The 21,782-nt window shown below is 33.7% G+C and overlaps 1 protein-coding gene across 1 annotated transcript in view; it reads right to left on the bottom strand.

The window, feature by feature from the left end:
- Positions 1 to 21,782, bottom strand: part of CDH12 (cadherin 12) — an 843,825-nt gene that overhangs the window by 534,572 nt on the left and 287,471 nt on the right. The window lies entirely within an intron of this gene.

Raw genomic sequence — 21,782 nt, 5'->3', positions numbered from 1 at the left:
TCACAGCACACTTCACATGTTAGTTGATAATGCTCTCTTAGCTCTACCTTGTCCAGCCTATGGACCAAAAAAAACCAATTTAACCCAAAAAAGCAGTTATCTCTCTCTACATGCTTTTATGTAAAATAGTTAAAATCAGAGGAAAACATTCTTAAAAGCAAACCCAATATTCAAATTTATTCATTATGTAACTAAATCCATTCTTTCTCAAAACATCATCTGTAACAAATAGTAATTTTCAATATTCCAAAATTCTTTTTAAGTGAAGCACAGTTTAGGCAAAATTTTAGCATATTATTATTGAGGCTTAATTTTGTTAGTATAAGAGAATCTTATAATTTGTTACTTATCAAGCTATTAAAATACATTCCTCTGAATATTCTTTCTTTTACTCCCTGTCATATGTTAAGGTTATATAGCATCATCAAATTTCTACCAAGGTGATAAATATGATTGTGTCAGAGATTTTCTCAACAAATACCATTCACCTTGGAAGATGATAAATTGATACATGTCCATCATAAAATGTTCAACTAATGCAGTCAATTCATCCATATGGCCAGAATGTTCTTTCAGTGATGGACATCCTCTGACAATTTAATGCTTCATTTGCTTAGCTGGTGCTTCATTCAACTTTCCTTAAAAAATTATCTAGTAACTTTCAGAGGTTTATAGAAAGACATTCATACATATTTCTCATTTCCAAATACTACCATTTCTCTTTTCTTTGTTCTATTGAAGGTATAAAAGTTTTTTAATCATTGTAGTTAGAAAATAAAATATAAACTTTGTAAAGTTTTTGAAAAAAATAACTGTTAAGAACATGCCATGTCAAAATTTTGTCTGATCAAATCATTCTTCCAAGTACAGAAAGAGAAGCCCAAAGAATGTATGGCTGCCTCAAGATTCTTATTATCTAGTTAGAAAAACAAAGCTTATACAAACAAGAAAAAGAAAAAATATATACGAAAATATTCATTTATTTCTCAACGACTATTGCACACTTGTGTGCCAGGAGCTGTTTGAGTTACTAGGAATACAGTAGTAGGCCCAATTTCTGCTCTCAACAAGATTATTTTCTAATGGTGTAAGACAACTTATATGAAGCAAATAAGCAACCAATGTAAGGGAATGATGGTTGCTGGGCTTGCTACTCTGAAACTCCATGGTGAGAAAGACCTCTCTAATGGGGAAATCTGAGCAGAGATCTAGATACAGTGAGGAAATGAGTTGTGTGACCATCTGCTGGAAAATTATGCAGAGTTGAACTTGGCCTGTTCAGGATGAAGCTAAACTTGGGTATAGAAAGAGAGAATAAATGAATGACAGCAGAGATGTCAGGGGTCACATAAGGCCGAGAACTCTAAATTTGGAAATGAACTTTTTTCGACAATAAGGAATTATTTTTATGACTCATGATTCATCTAAAGTAATGTTGCTAAACTTAAAAATTAAGAGAAATACATAGAAAACTCAAGAAAATTATAGATAAAAATATAATTTCACTTGACATGGGATATAAAATAGAAGACAACAAACAAAAAGCAAACTCATAGACACATACAACAGTATGGCAGTTACCAAAGAAGAAGGGCGAGGGAGGCTGAAGAGGGTAAAAAGGGTCAAAGATAAGATGATGGAAGGAAACTAGACTTTGGGTGGTGAGCACACAATGGAATATACAGATGATACATTATAAAATGAAACATATAATGTTATTAACCAGTGTCACTCCAATACATTTAATTACACAAATATTTCTTGTTATTTCGGATGCTGGGTTATGAGTGATATCTATTATCTTCTTTTTTGTCCTCTAGTACTTTTTTTATTTTCCTAAAAATAAATATATCTGATTTTTAAAAGTAAAATTATATATTGCAAAATGTTTTTAAGCTAAAATAACAATGACAACAACAAATCTCTGACATCTTATCAACAGTTGTTTTCTTGAAAGAAAGTAATTCCAAAGATAGGTCTTAAAAACATATTTACTACATGAGATTTGTTTAAAAGATAATTTTTCAGAGAAGTAAATGGGTATTAAACAGAGTAGACACAGCTCTAGCTGCATTTAGATTTGAAATCTCTCCCTCAACACTGCCTCCTTTATTATATTATATTCATTTTGTTTAAGACATATAATGGAATTGAAAGTACAGTGGGAATTTTCTAACGAATAGTATAAACACTAAACACTGAATCTGAAAGGACAGATAATCACTGTGAACTTGAAACTTGTCAGTGTTAACATGCACTCTAGTTCTTCAAACCTGTGCAGGCTTTCAGAGAGTCAAGCTAAGCTTGTTTTCTAATAATATATAAACTTAGTCATCAAGGCAATGCCAGGGAACCAAAATGCAAAGAACAACATAATCACAGAGGATGAGGAAATAGAAACATACTCTCATCCAAACTAATCCCGGCATATATAAACTTCACAAAATTTAGTACAAATTCTAGCAATTGTTCACATTTCACAAATATGTTTATTTAAATTAATGTATATCTCTCCAATTTTTAACTTTTAAAATAGTATAGTATTACATTCTTCAACAGTCTTTGGATATATAATTTAAAATAGTTAAAGAATATCAGGAAGAATATTAGGAGGAAATCAAATGTTACCTATTTTAGAAAATATATAATACGGGTTTACTTTTGGTAAAGAAGGTAAAGTATTATCTCTTAGTTGATAGTTCATTAAAAGTATTCAACATAAATGTTGCTTAGTTGGACAGAAATGTATCAATTATTTATTTTTTACATATGTATTTATAGAGTATCATTTACAGAATCTTTTTGTATACTGTTTGCCCTTTAAAAATAATCTTGTTTTGTTTCTTCTATTCTTATGCTTTTTTTTACATCATAGAGTTAAATTATGCAGATTTTCTTCTGAAATTATTTTGATTAAATTCAATTTAGACTACTAGTTTTGTAGTTTTAACTTTCATTTTCTTTCCTGGTGTGTTTAGCCCTAAGTTTAAAATGTAGCTTGAAATAAGATTTTAGCTCCACTTATATATTCATTTGGGATCTGAAAACATTTAGAGCATGAAAGAAGACATTTTACACTGTTCCAGAAAATGGAAGAAGGCATCTCGTTAAAAATTTATCATAGCAAAATAATAAAACTAACACTCACTTTTCCATTTATTTAAATCATCTCATATGTTTATAATGTTTACTTTAAGAAGTGCTTTGCTATGACACCAGGGCAGCAACGATAAATAGCCCAAAAGTGTCAGTAAGGTTCAAATATTTCTTGTCCAATATCTAAAGTCTCCAGTACAAAGTTGGAGAACTTTTATAGAGTGACCTCAGGACAGCAGTACCAATGAAGCCGGCAGCGAGTCATCCACTGCTAGCTTCTCACAGCTGCTGTCCCGTGCCTGTCCTCAGCTTCTCCTCTTTAGGCCTTTTCTACTGATTATCCCAACTAGATCTGCCTTTCTGGGTCTTCCTGCGATCTCCCTCTTCATATTACACCACCTCAATCCCCACTTTCTCTCTGAAACAGTTTAGTTATAGTTCCTGAAATGTCCTTTCCTATACTAGTTCCTTCAGGATCTTATAGTCCCATAATATAAAAACCCTCATCCACTGACCAATAGTATCATTTTATTGGCTCTCCAGACTTAGAGTTTAGACAAAAAAAAAAAAAAAAAATATATATATACATATATATATATATATATATATATATATATATATATATATATTACTTTGTTATAATCTAAGTCAGTACAAGTAGAAATAGGCTTTGAACTGCAGGTGAGGCAAAAGGATGAGAAATGGTAACAATTCTAACAAATAAATAACTTTTTTGTATTCCCACTGGGATTTTTTAAAAAATTTCAGTTCTATTGAGGTATAATTGACATATGATATTGTAAGGTAGTTAAAGTGTACATTGTAGTGATTTGATATACATATACCTTTGTGAAAGTATTTTCCACATCTAGTAAATTAAAACATCCATCACCTCACATATATTTATCTTTGTGTGTGTGTGTGTGTGTGTGAACACAATAAAGTTCTATTCTCTTAGCAAATTTCTATTATACAATACAGAATTATCAACTATAGTCATCACATTAGATCCTCAGACCTGATTCATCTTATAGCTGAAAGTTTGTACCCTTCTTGTGCAGATTTGAAAAACCTTACTTAACATCAGACACAGCGACTTCAGGTAATTAAAACACATACATAATCATGAATTGGAGAGTGAGGTGGTCGTTATCTTTAATTTGTAAATCCAGACCTTGATTTTCAGAAATTGGGTGTTTGTAAGGATCTTTTGACCTAGCATTGGTGTCAGATGCTGTTATGGGTGTGGACGAACCATGAATGAGATTATTTGATTCAATGCATGCTGTGAAAAATGCATACAGTTTTAATCATATATATAAAACAATTATACTGACTGCTATTACAAAGTATACAGTGGACAAGAAGGTGAAAAATAGGAGTAAAATATAAATCACATAAACTGACAATGAATAATATAAGAAAAAAGCAGAGATATTCCAAATTGGATAAAGGAAATCATTGTAATTCTGTTCCCATGTGAAAAGGAATGAAACTTGAGGACACAGAAAACAACAGAAACACAGAAATACATTAAGTGAACAGTCAAAAATAAAATAAAATAAAACTGAGTCAAACACCAAGTCTGGGAGTTGCAGAAAAGTCAGTGATATATATTAGAGATGAAACAAAAATCTATAAAGAAATATCTATTCTTTGGTTAATGACTAAAAATCAAGTAAAACATTAAAGAAAATAAAAACCTCTTCCCTCAGAAACACAAGAAGCAGACACCTCACACTAACACAGGACAGTATGTGAGTATCTGAAACAGTGTTTCATATTGGCATGAAATCCTGCATACTAAAGTTTAGTTTTTAATAAAATTATATGCTTGACTGGTTATATAAATCCATCATATTTATTTCATATAACAGACACGTCTGGTAATATAAATGTCAATTGGTTTCAATAACTTATTTTGATACAACATCCATCATAGTAAAGTATTAATGGCAAAAGCAAAAATCATGTAATATATTCTAGATTTGGGAATAATGTAACTCAGAGGAAAGTACTTTGTAACAAAGAAATGTACCAGTGTAATATTTGAATTTAACATGATTTGACACACTTGATACAGAAGAGTGGGGAAAGTGACAGCTAAGTAAGTCTTCAAACAAAATCTGACAATATTCTTTGCTGCTTTTCCTTCATTACTTTTAAATTATGCATCAAAAGTGACTTAATCATTTAAATCATAAATGGAAAGCCTTTTATAGATCATATAGCACAAAATAAAATAAATTTTTATTTCATTGTGGCCAATTTACCTTACCATTATTTCAATGTTTTTTACTTCTCCAGTGTACTGACTATATATTAAAACTTGTAGATTTAAAAACCATAATTTTTGTAAAGGAAATATAATGAATGCAGTTGTATGAACTGTGGCTTTTATTTTCTATGTTCTGATGCTTTGTTATCTTGTGTCCATCTTAACCCTGGAAGAAATGCTACTCACAGAGTTAGCTAATTCCTAAAAGTAGCAGACTAACACGGAGTGTTTTTTTCATATGGAAGCCAGCCAATCAGAGCTCATATCGACAACCATCTTCTTTATTGGGCTCTCACATTCTGAACCACTGCCACCAGGTACCAGGCCATTAAGGACAGCCCCAGTGCCTCAAAGCCCACTGAAATTATTCAAAGTAGCCAATCCTAAATGTACTTGCCATGCTTTACCCATTCCTTCCTATAGGAACTACAAGGGTTTCCATAAATGTTCTCCCTCACCCACACACCTTCACTCTATCTATCTCCTGACCAGCCCTGGTGCTTCCCTGTGTAGCCCTGCATGGGGATCATGACTCCTGTTTCTAGGGAATTGCAATTAAAAATGTCATCCTTCATGAAAGTCATTTCCACGTCTCCATGCCTTACCATACTTGATTAAAACAGATTCCATGAAAACAGCAGTCTTTTCTATTAATCTTAAAAAGAAAGGTCATTTGATAACTTTTTATTTTGCCATATAAAGACATCAGAATTAAAATGACCTTTCTACTAATGACATAATTTTAGTTATAATTTGGATCTTGAAACTATGGCCACAAACATAATTTCAAGTTTAAATTTTAATTGGACATTATTTTATTAAAAACATTAGCCGCATAAGCTACAATTTTACAGATGCAAATGTAACAACTTACTTTTAGACTACTTCATGATGCCTTGTGTACAGTGAAACACTTTCACTGAAATGTATGTCAGATCCTAATTTCATATTATTCTTTGATACTCTTAGAGTCTGCCTATTGAGACACAAATGATGTGATTTTAAATTATATTATCACTGAATATAATTAGTGTAATCTTAGTGGCTGGAACAATAATGACAAACATATTGCTTTTACTCTTTCTTTTTTAATTATATCTAGAAAAAGTACTTTAAATCATAGAGAATGCACATTCTTATGGCATTATAATATGATGCTCATCACTCGCAGGAAAAATTTACACTAATTTCAAGTCAAATTTGGTTGCAATGAATGGAAGGTGTATATTATATAAAATTAGTATTTATTCTCTCACGACATTGTTTTATACTACTTCACTGATGATTCCAATTGCCATGCCCCAGATTCAAAGCAATCCTTGCTGTCTAGGTTTCACAGAATACTGATTTCTCCTTATTGAACTGAATAGTAATCAGTTAAATAAAGAAATTCCTGCCTAACAAGACATCTCACACTAGGATAAATATCATAAAACTATTAAATATTTATATAAAATATCAAGAAATAAGTAGTGTTAATAAATATCTACTATTCATAAGAGAAGATTCCACAAAGACAGAAAATCTATAGAGGCAAAGGAGAAAAATATGGTCCTGCAGATTTCTCAACTTTAGAATTCCCTTTATCAGCAATCATTAAAAAATGTGGATGAGCAGTTTGCCAGCTTTTCCCCCTACTAAATGTAAATATTTGAAAACTTCACACAACTACTAACAACAATATATATTATTTCTGCTATTAGTAAAGGAGATTCTTTTAGAGTAAAAACATAGGAAGGAGATAATACTCATGCTTTTGATTACACGACCTTACTGGTTTTGTATAAAAGTGGTAAACTTGTCAACTATTGGCATCATAGGCCGGGGTGGGTGCAGTGTGAAAGCATAGCTCTTGCTTCCCACCCCTTGCATATGAAACTACATGGAATCCAATTAAATAGACAAATCATTGTCATGACTTGCAAAAATTCTTGAGGATGGTGTATTAGTTTGCTAGAGGTGCTAAAATAAAGTATCACAGACTGGCTGGCTTAAACAACAGAGAAATCCCTTGTATCACAGTTTTGTATGCTAGACGTCCCAAGTCAAAGTATCAGTGCGGTTGCTTCATTTTAAGCGCCATGAGAGAAGGGTCTGTTCCAAGCCTCCCACCTCGGTTGTCTTCTTGTGTCTTCACATCATCTTCTTTCAGTTCTTGTCTTGTGTCTTCACATCATCTTCTTTCAGTTCTTGTCTGTGTCTTCTTATAAGACCACAAGCCATATTGGATTAGGGGCCATTCCAATGACTTCATTAATGCAATCGCCTCTTTAAGGAGCTTATCATCAGTCACACTCCGAGGTAATGAGAATAAGAACTTCAGCATATAAATTTGGAGGTTAAGGGATACAAAATTCAGCCCATTACAGACAGCATTTCTGATTACTAAAAGCTGTGACCAAGAGATAGTCTTAGAGGAGCAGAGATGGCTGTGCCATGGAGAATATTTTTCCTTGCGATTCCAGAATTCAGTGTGTGGAGTATACAAAAACAAGGATCACAAGAAGTACTGTATAATGAGATATCTAGTGAAGACAACAACGAGACATCCAATTTATCTCCCAGAATTCTTTCTGGACAAATACCATACTCTCAACATGCAATTCACCTATTCCAAGTAATTTTCCATTTCCTAAAACATCCTTCATTTTTCCTTCTTCCATCATTATTCAATCTTGTCTTAACTTTATTTGTCAGAGCTTTGCTCACATTTTCAGATCTGCCTCAAGGCCTTGCTCTTCCTGAGTGCCATCATTCCCATGCTCCTGTACTGTAAATAAACTTTTCCTCCTCTTCTCTCCTCAGAAGGTACCAATAATTATGTTTTTGTTATCATGCCATTGCCCTGCTCAATACACTCTTATGAAAACTGATCACACACAGAAGATCCAAAGTCCTCACCATGGCCAATAAGACCTGCTATATTTGGCTTCTAACAATCTCTTGGACTGTATCCTCAGGCTTACTTACTTTGTTCATCCACTGCAGCCATTCTGGCTTTCTCTTTTGTCCTTCAAGTATGCCAAGGTTGCTTCTTCTAGTTCCTTTCCAATAGCTCTTGCTTCTGCCAGGTAAACTTTCCCTGAATGTGGTCCCATCATAAATTCTATCTGGTCATTCATATCTTGGCTTAAATAAGTTCACCTCAGAGTGTTTCTCTGACCACCGACCAGAAGCGAACTCCTAGTCTTCCTCCCTATTCCATCGATGTGTTCATTTGACTTGATTATAATGTATTAATCTCTAATACTTATTATAAATTAATTTTTCATTTGTGATTTTTTTTCTGTCATTCTCAATAACAATGTAACCTTCAGAAGAGCAGAAACATATCAGATTTCCTCAACTCTATCCTAAGGCAACCACATTAGAATACATTAGAGCAAATTGTTAAATGAGTAAATGAATCAATGGATGAATGCATGTAAGTTTCATCTGTGCATACATAAATATATGTGAGACATTATAATGGAACTGAGAATAAATTTAAAGTTCATGAGACACATTATTCAAAGATACCATTATTACTGAAATTAGCATAAAATTTTTAAATTAGGTAGAGAAGATTCAATTCCTCATTTCATCTAAACTATTTTTATATATTTTTAATTTGCACCTCCAAATATATATGTGTCTCCTTCAATATCATCTCTTGAAGAAATCAATTTCTACATCTATAGCTCAGCTAGCCATATGATTCAATAGAAGAAATATAAATATTTTATAGTTTCGGCAAATTTAGAAAAAAGTTATAATCTCTGCTAGGAACTGAACTTTTTGAGTGTTCATTTCTTCAGCTAAATTGGTAGTCTATATAGAAGTCATCAACCATATGCATGTGGCTATTGAGCATGTGCAATGTGGCTAGTGAGACTGAGGAATTTAATTTCTAATTTCATGTAATGTTAGTTAATTTAAATTTAAAATTTGGAGCAAAACAAAAGATTTCCTATAAGAAAAATTTGAAACTTACTTTGTTGATAATTATATATTTACTTCCTATTAAAAATACCATCGATTTTGTTTATATTATGTAATGTGCAAACACATCTATGTATGTTGTAAAAAGCTTAAAATTAAGCCCTGACATTGTATGTGCTTTGGTATCTGGAGAAAACCAGGAAGGCCTTGAATGTCCTGATGGTAAGTTCTCTTCCCTGTGTGTTCTCCAGAATAAGCTCCCCTGGTCAAACAACCCTCCTAATTATAGGGGCCTGAAGCAGTGCCTGATCACCCCTGAAGAGCAAATGCCAGGTCCCTGACAGCCCACAGAATTTTTCATACAAGATAATAACATCCTCTACAGGACCAGAGACCACCTTATCCCTTCGTTATTACAAAGCCTGCCTCCCCTAGCCCTTGATTCTTCACTCTTCCCAAGTATTATCCCTGTGTGTCTGTACGGTTCTGTGTCCTCCTTCCCCTAGGCTGTGAGTATATGTGACTAATAAATTACTGTTTATCTCATGTGTCCAATGTCAGGTGTTGCGTGTTCAGCCATCACTGAACACTACAGCAGGAATCTTTCCTTCATTAACAAGCTGAAAAGAAAGTAATCAAATTACAACATTTCAGTCTGTTTAAACATGTACGAATATTCTTTCTTTATGGGCGATAATTTATATATGTTCAGAGTATAAATTCAGAACTAATAAGTAACATTGTATCCCTATCTCATGGCCTCTTTTCAATAGCCAAGGGTTCTTATTTTCATAACCGCTAATATTTTATATGCATAGTTTGAATAATAAAAAAGCCAACATTTATTCACTTTTTGCTCTACAAAACAGCAGTTATAAATAGCTCTAATTAATATCTTAAACATATTCCTTAATGCTAAGTATCAGTGCATAAAACGTCCAGGCTCACTGACCAGCTGCTGCCCAACTTCCTTCTAGTGCTTAGTGTCGGTTTACATCAGGCAGATCCTAGAAAGTAAAACATCGCTTTCCATATTCTTTTGAACCTAGGACTTTATGTGACTTATTTTCTGCCACAGAGACATGCTCTACAATATATGGATTCAGCTAGGAACAAATTTAAGCAGGAAGAGAGAGGGCAGTGATGCCAAATAATTCCATTTACTGACATCAATCTGGCAGGAGGGTCTAAGCCAACACTTCCGGTTGTAGCTTCTGGATACCTGGGTTACAGTGAAGGTCACATGTTCCTGCAGCTACCTGTGCTGTGGTGGATTCTTGATCCATGGATTTTGACATGCTGATATTGTCCTAGAGAGGCAGTCCCCTTTTCCTTAGTCTCCTTACTGCCCCAAGGGAGAAAAATCCTTTGGCTGGCCATTCCTTTGATGATGTTATGAATCTCATTTCAGGGGGCTTGGATAGTACCTAGTTCTCCCACACTAAGAAACATATTTTTAAACATGTACTTCTGTATAAAATTGGCTTTCTGCTTAACATAGAGATTGCTGTTATCTCTTACCGAATCCTGGATTTATACTGGTCTGTTGAAGTCAGTCAACATGTTAATGTATCCCTTGAAACATAGTTTTGGGTATAATGTGACTAACAATTACTCCCATCTTCCAGCCTTTACTCCCTTGCTGTGATGCAATGGCTAATTTTATATGACTGAACTTTTTGAATCCCATTTAAAGTATTATGGCATAATTAGTAGACTTTCGAATCAAACTTAATTCTTCTGGGCACCTAAGTCACTGATGATCATACCTCTAAACCCAAATTATAAACTGAACATCTAATACAATGCAATCATTGCTTATGATTTATGTTCATATTATCTAGATTAGATTAGTCCTTTTTTTATTTACTATTTCCCTCAACGAGTATCCAGTGAGATAGTCTGTAACTTGGATAAAATTTTGCAAGGTAATTATGAATAGAAGAAGATAAAGCTGTTCTTTTAAAGATTGAAAAGTATATAGGTACCTCGAGGTGGGAAGAGAGCCTGAATAATTGAAATAAGGCTGGTGTGACAGGAATACAGTGGATTGAGAATGGGCCACTGGGCAGGGTGAAGACAGAGCCTGACATGAGGCCAGGGGAGCTTGAAACTTGTAATTTAATATCAGACACAGATGAGTAAATAGTCAATAAACCAATGTGATGAGATGGCCAAGCAAAAGGAATCTGACACAGATTCTGAGGATTAGAAAGGTATAAAGAACAGACTCATATCCAAGTTGTGAGCAGTGAGATTGATCCAGAGTGAGAAGGTGTGTGTGTAGGTGTCTGCAGGGAGAGGGGAGTTCTGGGTAGACTTTGAGCATAGGAAGCTCCCGCGAGTGCATAGGACTGTAGCTAAGAAACTGAATGTTTTGTAGTCTATATGGTTTAGCATGGAGCACAGGGTGGAGAGAGACTCTAAATAAAGCTGCAAAAGAAAGAACAGACCATGAAGAACCTTATAAGACATATAAGGTCAGGGTAAAGTTATCCCTAGAAACACCTATTGCTGTTCTGAGAACACAAGGAGTACTCTGCAATAAGGTTGAAGAATTCAATTTAAGGCATAATTATACTCCAGAGACATTTATGTCAAGTTCCAATATTCCCAAGCTTTAAGAAGACCCATATCGTTATGACAAGAACTGCACTTGTAATTAAACTATCAGAAGGCTACGACGGAGCATCTTGCACTTCGGAAGGAAAATCAGTTGCAAAAAGGAAACTCCTATTTGCTCGTCTGAAGAAGCAGTTATCCTATATTTCGCCCCTTCTGTCAGACCCAGGGGATGCACAGGACATATGCCTCCTATCTAGTTTCAAACATGTGCTTAGATGACAGGCATCCCTTAGAGGCAAGAGGAAGAATGGATTTTAAACAACATGGAAAGACGGAATAAATATCATGCTTAAAGAATGAATTTCTCCATCTGTTTCATCATATGCAGCAAAAACTTTAAAGGAGTCTACTGTTCTTCATGGAAATATTTCTTAAAAATGTTCATTGAGAATCTTTGAACATTGACTATGTCCATAGCCTATGTGTGAGGGAAAAAATTATTAAAAGCTAAAAAATATCTATTTTTGTAGATTTTAATTCAGTTAACAGGGTTATGGGGCTTTATGTATTATGTACCATGGTTTAACATTTATAAGGACCTTGTGTCTATCCACAGTTTAAGTGTCAGCTTCCATGTGACAGTGAAGTCTTCCTATAGCATGCATATAAAAAGAGTCTGACAAGTTGGGAGATACACACATATCCATGTATGTATATATATGTGTATATACATATACATATATATATATATATGAAATAGATATTCATCTTAAGACATTTCATTAAATGATTAATGAATTAATTAGCAGAACAACAGAAATAAACTTGGAAATATGAGAGAAAAAAGTTTAGAAAAAACACACACTGAGAATATAGTGGAATTGATGAAAAAAATATAAACTGAGTATGAATCGTTTAAATGCCTGCAAAAGGAGTCAGCTGGTTCAAAATGAAAAAGGGCCCATGGATTTCTGGCATCAAAGAATATAGTAAAAGGAGAGCATTTCAATCCTTTCAAATCCCATAGAAAAACAAAGAAATACATAACCTATTTATTAAAACCACTTAAATTGATCTATTATAGGTCAGACACTATTCTAAGTATTTACAAATAGTACATGCAAATATTGAATCATATAATCCTTATAACAACCCTATGAGATTCATACCACTGTTAGATCTCCAATATTCTATATTACAGATAAAAGAAATGATGCATGGAAAGGTTAAATAACTTGTCTAGAATCATACTACTAATAAATGGCTATGCTGGATTAGAATCTAGACAATTCAGCAGAAAGTCTATGCTTGTAACTTCTAAAATTTAGTGTCACATCCAAGACATCTAACCACTAAAATCTAAACTACCTAGGAAGCCCAAAAATCCCAGTGGAGTAGACACTACTCTGTTAATCATATGGTGAATGATGGGATTTCTCCTAATTTTGATGCATAAAAATTGGATTTTTTTTTTTGTCTCTGAGTTTACATGATCTGGGAAAAGTGGTAAAAAGTAATGTAGATTTATTTCAACCAGTGTCACTATGGTAATTTGGTAATTTGAAATATGTATGACAAATGTTTCTTGCAAATTTTGAGCCATGACTTATAAGCATATCTCTATTTGCTTTGAAATTAGCATAAAAATCTCAAACGGTTTAAAGATGAACTGCTATTACACATAAGTAATCCGCAAGCCCCCCCACCCCCAATATTTTACCTGTGCCATTGCTTGTATTTAAAAGGGGCTCCTGTGACCTTACACTGTTGGAAGGAAGAGGATTTCCTGGCACAGAGTCGATCTTGCATTGTGGGGTGGCTGGTATCTTTTGAGGTATGTTATGTTAAATTGCTCCCATGAGTATACTTGTTACATATTATTGATATTTTCAGCTAATAAATATGGCATCTGTTCTTCTCAGTTCAGCCAGGCCTTTCCTCTGTTAACTATGCTGCTCCAACCTCAAAATTCTCCAGAGGCTGCAGAATTTTGCTGTGGTCATCTTACACAGGTGTCTTCTTAAGTGCCCAAAAGCAATGAACAAAGTTTCCTTTGCCCTTGATATGTTTAGCTTAACCCATGAAATGAATCACCTTTCATATCCTGAGCCAAACTGATCCCTGCTCTCCATCTCATTAACATGTTTCCCCATAAAATTAGCCAGCAGCAAGGGGAAGAAACCTTTTTTTTTTAATTCCCTTATGTCATATCTTCTCAATCAACCACAGGACAATAAGGCTCGTGGCTTAGTTGTTGAAAGCATCACTTATGCTGCTGTCTTTTGACTCCAAGTTCATCTTTACTGAAATATAACAGCAACTTCATGATTTTATATACCATACCTATCTTTAAGACTAAATGGAAACTAAGGTATATAGAAAATCCATTCTTTCTCAAAAATTCCTTTCAAGCTCCCGCCTTTGATACTGAAAATTAACGTCATTCTCTTTGTCTTCATTCTATTTCCATAGTTTTCTCTTCAAAGTTTTGCTCAGCAACCCCTCAACATGGCTCCTGTCGGTGTAAATGACGCAGTCCATGCTATGAATTCCAGTGGTCTGTTCTCAGCACAGAGCATTTTTGATTCATCACAGCTCTTGACTCGGTTCAAATACTTCTTTCACTTGATCTCAAGAGGACTTCATTTTTCTTCTTCCTCCTCATGCACTGAACTTTTTTTTTTTAATTTTGATTTTTACCTCCCTGATTTTTCACTACAGTACCCCAGAGTCTAGCTCTTGGATCTCTGTTCTTCCACAAATTTGCTCCATTAATGGTCTAATCCTGTATCAAGTTATTTAAACCATTTTATTGTAAAAGTAGAGTAATATGCAAGAGTATGGTTTCTAGGGCTATACTGCCTAGGTTTGAATCCCAGTTCTGCCACTAACCAACTGTGCAATCTTAGAAAATATGAATTTATCTTCTTAGCTTTATTTTCCTCACCTGCCAAATGGGGACAATATTAATAGTATCTGTCTCATAAGGTTGTTATGAGTATTAAATTAAAAGTGCTAATGCATGCAGAAAGCGTAGAATGGTGCCTGACATGTAGGAAGTATTAAGGATTTGTTTAAAAAATATAGATCAACTGTCATTGAATTTATATACTAGAGAGAACTCACTCCTGAATTTCATATGAAAATTTTCAATGGCCTAGTCATCTTTTTTTCTTAGATATGTAAAGGCAGCTCAGACTTCACAAGCTCAGTTAGTGGCAAAACCATCTTCCATTTGCACAGGCCAGACACCATGGAGTCACGCAGGGCCTCTTTCATTTTCTCATATCACACATATAATATGCCGCTACATCACCCAATCTCAATCTTCCTACTTCTCACCATTTTGATCTGCCGTATCACTGTTCCTAGCTAGTATCGTTGCTCACCTGGGTTGCTGTAATTGCCTTAAAAAGGATTCCCTAACACACCCTTATGCCTTTATAGTGTATCGTCCACACATCAGCCAGAGAAGTCCTCCTAAAAGATAAAATGCATGATGACGCTGCTCTTTTCAGGCCCATCCAATGTGTTTTAGTCTCACTCAGGAAAAAGCAAAGTCCTTACACTGCCTCACAAGGCCTGCTCTCTGCAGGACCTCACTTCTCACAATCCTTCCCTATTCTTTCTCATTTTCTGCCACACTGGTCCTCTTGCTGGTTTTCAACTGTGCATGTAATATAGAATAGCTCCAACCTTAGTGACTTGGAGTTTGCAGGTTACTTTAGAATGCTTTTCTTTAGATACTTTCATATATTGTTCCCATATCTTCAAATCTTTTCAATTTTTTTCTTTCTTTCTTTTTTTTTTTTAATCAGGAAGACCTTCTCTAAACATGTTTTTAAAATTGGCAAAATACTTTCCCCTTTCCTGTACAACACATAAAGTTCCTATCATTCTTCCCAGCTTATTTTCTGCATAGAATTGATCATTTTCTACATACTGATTTATACATAATTTGAATGTTATATAATTTAATCATTCGCTTCAATTCTACTCATTAGAATGTAAGCACCAATGTGGTGAGTAAACGCATTTCATAGATTTTTTTCACTATCCAGAGAACAGGCCTTGACACAAAAAAATATGTAGACTGCATTCAATAACTAGTTTTGAGTAAATTAATCCATGAATTTATAATTCACACGTTGCCCATCAAGAATTGGATGCTTCATGTAAACTAGGGAGAAGGTTTTTAAGGAAAAGTGGCAAAGTGAATCATTTTTTGTCATGCCACCCACTTTACAGAGGTATTTAAATGTAAAAGAACATTTAAACTGCTAATAAGCTATACTTCATATATAATTATCATTTCTCTCACTTCTACTCATTTAATCATTATTTTAAAAATATCTCAGATATGTAAACATAGAAGCAAATATTTACTCTTTTTAAATGATTGCTTATTGGTTTTTAGTAGATTCTAGGAGCAAAGATTTTATGGTTAAACAGCAGTTGATATTATTAAGTCAACGTTATTATCTATCTGTAGTCTAAAATTATACACTAAGTTTCCCCCATACATTTATTATCGTACCAGTCTTAGTTTAGGTGGCAAAGCCCAGCTAAGTCTCAAAAGTTCTATACCCATCTTCTCTTGAATTGTTCCTGCTAAACACAGCACAGTATTCTTAGAAACTAGATAAAGGAACAACTGAATGCAGTGATACACAATATAACAAGTGGTTTAACTCTAAAATCATTAGCTAAGCTAGTATCAAAGCATGTGACACTTATCCACTATTCCACAGGAAGGAAAAGTGGCAGCTAAAAAGATATTTGAACTAAATTGGAGTAATATAGCATTTCCTGGCAAATGGAAAGAAAGGTTATTTGTCCCCAAAATAGAATGTAGAATAGGGCACACTCAGCGCAGAAGTAGCCCAAATTACATTATCTGCTACATTACTCTGGTGTGTTTTCAAAGACAGATCAGTTGCATCTTTCCAAAATGTCAGTAATCATGTTCAAATATCAATACAAAATACATTTCAATTCTAAATATAAATATACATTTTTAATTATCAGTCATTCTGGATTAGCCACACCAAAGCTTCCCTTAACTAAAATAAATATTTGAGTATTGGCTACGTTAAAAGAATCACTGCCAAGAGATATTTGATATTGAACTAGGGAATCAGAAACTGGAATCAATTTGTGTCTCCTTAAAATATTCAGAATTATCCTAATGTAGGTAATTTTATTATTCTCTGCTCTGTCAATTGCCAAGTTGTATTATGAACCCGATTTAAAAGAATACTGAGAAAATAAACAAATTAGGATTTTTCAAAACCTTTAAAATTCAATTAAAGTTTCTATCTTCAGGAAAAAGGCAAAAGCTCTCATTGTGCACAATTGATTCATTTACATATAAAAACCTTTAATTAGAATAATTTTTCAAATCTAAACAATTAGTAACAGGCCATTTATTTACTAAATGTTATATGCGAGACCCAGCTGTCTGTGTCTCCTTCATTTGACTATTTGAAGTTAGGGTTTTCTCATGGCATTTCACTATGTAAACATGTTTAGCTAAACATGAAGTTCTTTTGGATTGCATATTTTAAGGTTATTTTGCAGATACTGTCCAAGAAGAAACCTATTTCAATCTAAGAAAAAGCTTAGCATTTCCATATAATTTGAGTCCACTTTTCAGATACCCTAGAAATATATCTTATCACTTACTCAATTTATTTTGAAGCCTTTTTTAATCAACTTTAAAATTATATTCTGCTGACTTGCAAATGTCAGATCAATGCTAATTGAGAGAATCCTTAAAAACTCTGACACTTTTTATCCCTGCAGACAGATTCCGTGCTCTCCCTGTGTTCTAATCCTTGGCTTTCCAATATTGCCTTTACGAGGTTAAGAAGATGAATGCTCATTGCTTTTAATCCTTTCCATGATTTATGAGCCTCTTGGTATCCTTTCCCCAGAGCAGCTACAACTGTGTGGTTGTTCTGCCTGCTGCTTAAATTACACAGACATCTGCAAAGTAAATTATGGATTGTTGTCCTATAGACCATAACTGAGCATTCTCTTCATCTCTCCTATAGGATTTTTTTTTTATTAGAACAAAAACAATGTGCATTTTTACTTGCTTATATACTGAAGAAATTGTAAACTAACCTGAACGATAGCACAATGACCTAGATTATGACTTGTCACATAACATCGAAATAGTGTGACATATAAACAGGATTATCTTAAAACTAGAAAACAGAATCTCCCATTCATTTATATACTTCTTCTTTATTTAAGGAATACCATTTTTAGGTTCACAGAAGAAAGGTGACCTTTAAAAATAACTAAAAATATGTGTCATAGAATAAAGACATATATAAGTGACCTTTGAGTCTCAGAGTGCAAGATTTTAAGAGTATCTTGTGGCCTATAGCTCTTTAAGATAATATTGAGTAGAGAAATAGAAAATCATACAAAGGAAAATTCGCAATGGATTAGAGCATCTTTTTTAGATTTTGTTTTTCTTCTACTGATACCACTCGTAGTAAATCTGTTTTAATAATGCAGGAAGCTTGCAGCAATCATGAGTAATTGAAACAATTATTTCTCCTGAATAAGAAGCCTACCAGAGTCTAAGTTGAAAAAGTCAACTTTCTCTGTATTTTCCTTTCTCTTCTATGCTTATTATTCTGTGTAGATAAATCATAATTCCCAAAGACAAGTCCATTGTGAAATCCTAACAGACATGTCTCAAATGACTAACTTTTGACAATTACTCAAAATTAAAAATATCCCAGCATTTATTTTCTTCAGATGTGCTAATTACAGCCCAGATAATAACCCATCAAGGGAAAACTACACTTACAAAATTTACAAAATAATTTCTAGCAATGCCTTACAAAGTACATTTCTTTTTTTAAACAGATGGCTCTGCAATTCATTTTTTGAACCCTGTTGTCAACGCAGCAGGACGCTATGAGCGCTAATACCAGCAATGCTCAAATCCACTCCTGGCTGAGCAGATTTGTTACTCCCTCTGTGTTGCCATCACTTTCTGTTTTACCTCATCACTGCTGAGAGGTGGTGTTCCCTGAGCGTTGGGACCTGATAGTCATACCAATGCCCTAAAGACTTTTTTTCAAAAACATGGATCTTAGATTTCTTGGCCTCTGTGTCAGCCTCGATGTTCATTTACAAAACTTTCCTTTTATGGCCACATTGTTTTTACTCATTGCAATGAAGTAAAGTATAAAAGGATTCCTGAAAGATTCGATTTAGTTAAAACCCTAAAATATTTAAATGTCTCTAAATAAAGCAATGTCATTTGAATAGTGATCACATATAAATAATTGTGTAAGAAACTATAGGAAATAGACAGAAATAAGATTGAATTGGAGCTTCCAAAAGACTAGACATCTATAAAAATATAATCCCCCAACACATTTCTGGCAAACATCTTCTTAAACACACACACACACACACACACACACAGCAGCTCTGATCAGGTTATTCCTCTACATTCAAAATAGGCAATAAATAAAGTTTAATTCACATAAAACACAAAGCCCACAGCCCCGATGCACTTTTAAATTTCATTCAAGATACTTCATCAATTGGGCCGACTCTTCAAGATTTACCTACCAACTATCTTCACTTTTGACATACATTGCATTCTCTAACTCATCGAATGGTTTACAATTCACCAAACATAAAATAATATTACATATCTTCATGCTTTTTATACATCTATATCCTCTTCTTCTTGTATTTGTCTCCATTTCTCTTGAAAGTCCAGTATCCTTTCTGTGTTTTCCCTTTTCTTTCAACCATAGCATGCAAAAAAAAAAAAAAAAAAAATCCCATCCCAACGTCTCTGCGACCATATCATCTTTCATATTGGAACAAGAAAATATTTTATACATAATGAGTGTTGTCTGATAATATGAAAAAGATAATAATTTCTTTTCTTTTTTATTTTTGCGTGATTTATCATAAAATAATCTAATTACTTATTAGGCAATCATGGATATAAGTGATAATTCAGTAAAACAAACAGTAAATTTTGTAAAATTTTAAAGGAGAAATAGATTATTATTTTTTTTAATTTAAAAAGAATTAATAGCAGATAAGGGTAAAGGAGGTCAACTACAGGGTGACAGAAGGAGATTTGACTTCGGGTAATGAATACACAATGCAATATGAAGGTGAAATATTACCATATCGTATACTCAAAACCTATATAATCTTACTGAACAATGTCACCCTGATAAATTTAACAAAAGTAAATAAAGAAAGAAAAAAGAAGGTTTTATGAAAGAAGGTGGTAAGATTATAAACAGACTCCAAAGCATTACTCTGTCTAAAATTAAATTTGATGAAAGACAAATATTAGTTAATACTAAATTTGTTTGGTTTGACATCTATATGTTCAATATTCTCACATATTACTATTTTATTATATCATTCTATGATTTTATAAAGTAAAAGTAAGGTATTTTCTATGTGAAAATTCTGAATAACTAAAAAGATGCTCAACATTGCTAACTATTAGGGAAATGCAAATCAAAACCACAATAAGATGCCATCTCATACTTGTTAGAATGGCTATAATCAACAGGACAAGTAATAACATATGTTGGAGAGGATGCGGAGAAAAAGGAATCCTCATACACTGCTGGTGGGATTGCAAATTGGTGCAGCCACTATGGAAAACAGTATGGAGGTTTCTCAGAAAACTAAGAATTGATCTACCACATGATCTAGCAATCCCTCTACTGGGTATTTACCCCAAAGACTTGAAAACCCATATCCAAAAAAATATTTGCACACCGATGTTCATAGCAGCATTATTCACAGTGGCCAGGACATGGAAGCGACCCAAATGTCCTATGACAGATTATGGGCTAAAGAAGCTCTGGTACATATATACAATGAAATATTACTCAGCCATAAGAAGAGGTGAAATACTGCCATTATGACAACATGGATGGACCTCAAGATAATCTTACTAAGCGAAATCAGCCAGACAGAAAAAGTTGAAAATCACATGGTATCACTTATATGTGGGACATAAACCTAAAAGCAACAAACAAACAAGAAAACAAACAAAGACTCATGGACATGGACAACAGACTACTGGTTACCAGAGGGTAGGGGTGAGGGGGGAGGGGGTGGAAAGATGGGGTAAAGGAGGTCAAATATGTGGTGACAGAAAGAAATCTAACTATGAGTGGTGAACACACAGTGTAAACATATATATGCCTTACCGTTAAAGTGTACAGCTGAAACTTAATGGATTTCTTTAACCAATGTCACCATAAAAAAAAAAAAAAAGAATTCTGAATACCGATGAGAACAAATTGAAGGATAAAGTGAATGGATAAAATGAAATGAATATGCAGAGAGAATTTGAGCAAATATCACAGCAAGATCTATAAAGCCACATTAGTTTAATTACATGTTTGCCTTATGTCTTTAACCTTTTCTTTCTGAGCTATTATATAAATGATTAATCTTAATTGATCACTGATTGGGAACTAAGAATATAAAGCTTGTTTTGACTACAGCCTAAAAATAGATGCTACAATTAGCAAGCAGGGAGTGTCAAGGCAGTGCTTTAATTATTGTTGCCAGAGATTAACTGTGTTTAAATCTGAGAGTTTAGATTTCTGCCATCAGCAAAGGAAAAGGAGCCTACAGTTGCCTGCCTGAGAAACAAGCGAACTAAATTCTGCCATATTAATATTAATAAAGACAAAAAATTGTGTGACATCATCTCTTTGTTTCCTGTGTCACAGCTTCACCTGAGGTTTGCCTTTGAAATGAGACATATGCAACCAATTTAACAAAAATAACACCAGTAATTATAAGGGAGTAGGCAAAGTGTCACGAAAAAATGAATATAAAAAGAGAAAATAAATTTCTGTCTTTAGGGCCTAGCACATACCCACTAGGTCTT

Source organism: Pteropus medius, unplaced genomic scaffold (genome assembly GCF_902729225.1).
Source record: "Pteropus medius unplaced genomic scaffold, Ma_sr-lr_union100, whole genome shotgun sequence".
NCBI lineage: Eukaryota > Metazoa > Chordata > Mammalia > Chiroptera > Pteropodidae > Pteropus > Pteropus medius.
This window is presented reverse-complemented; position numbering and strand designations above follow the sequence as displayed.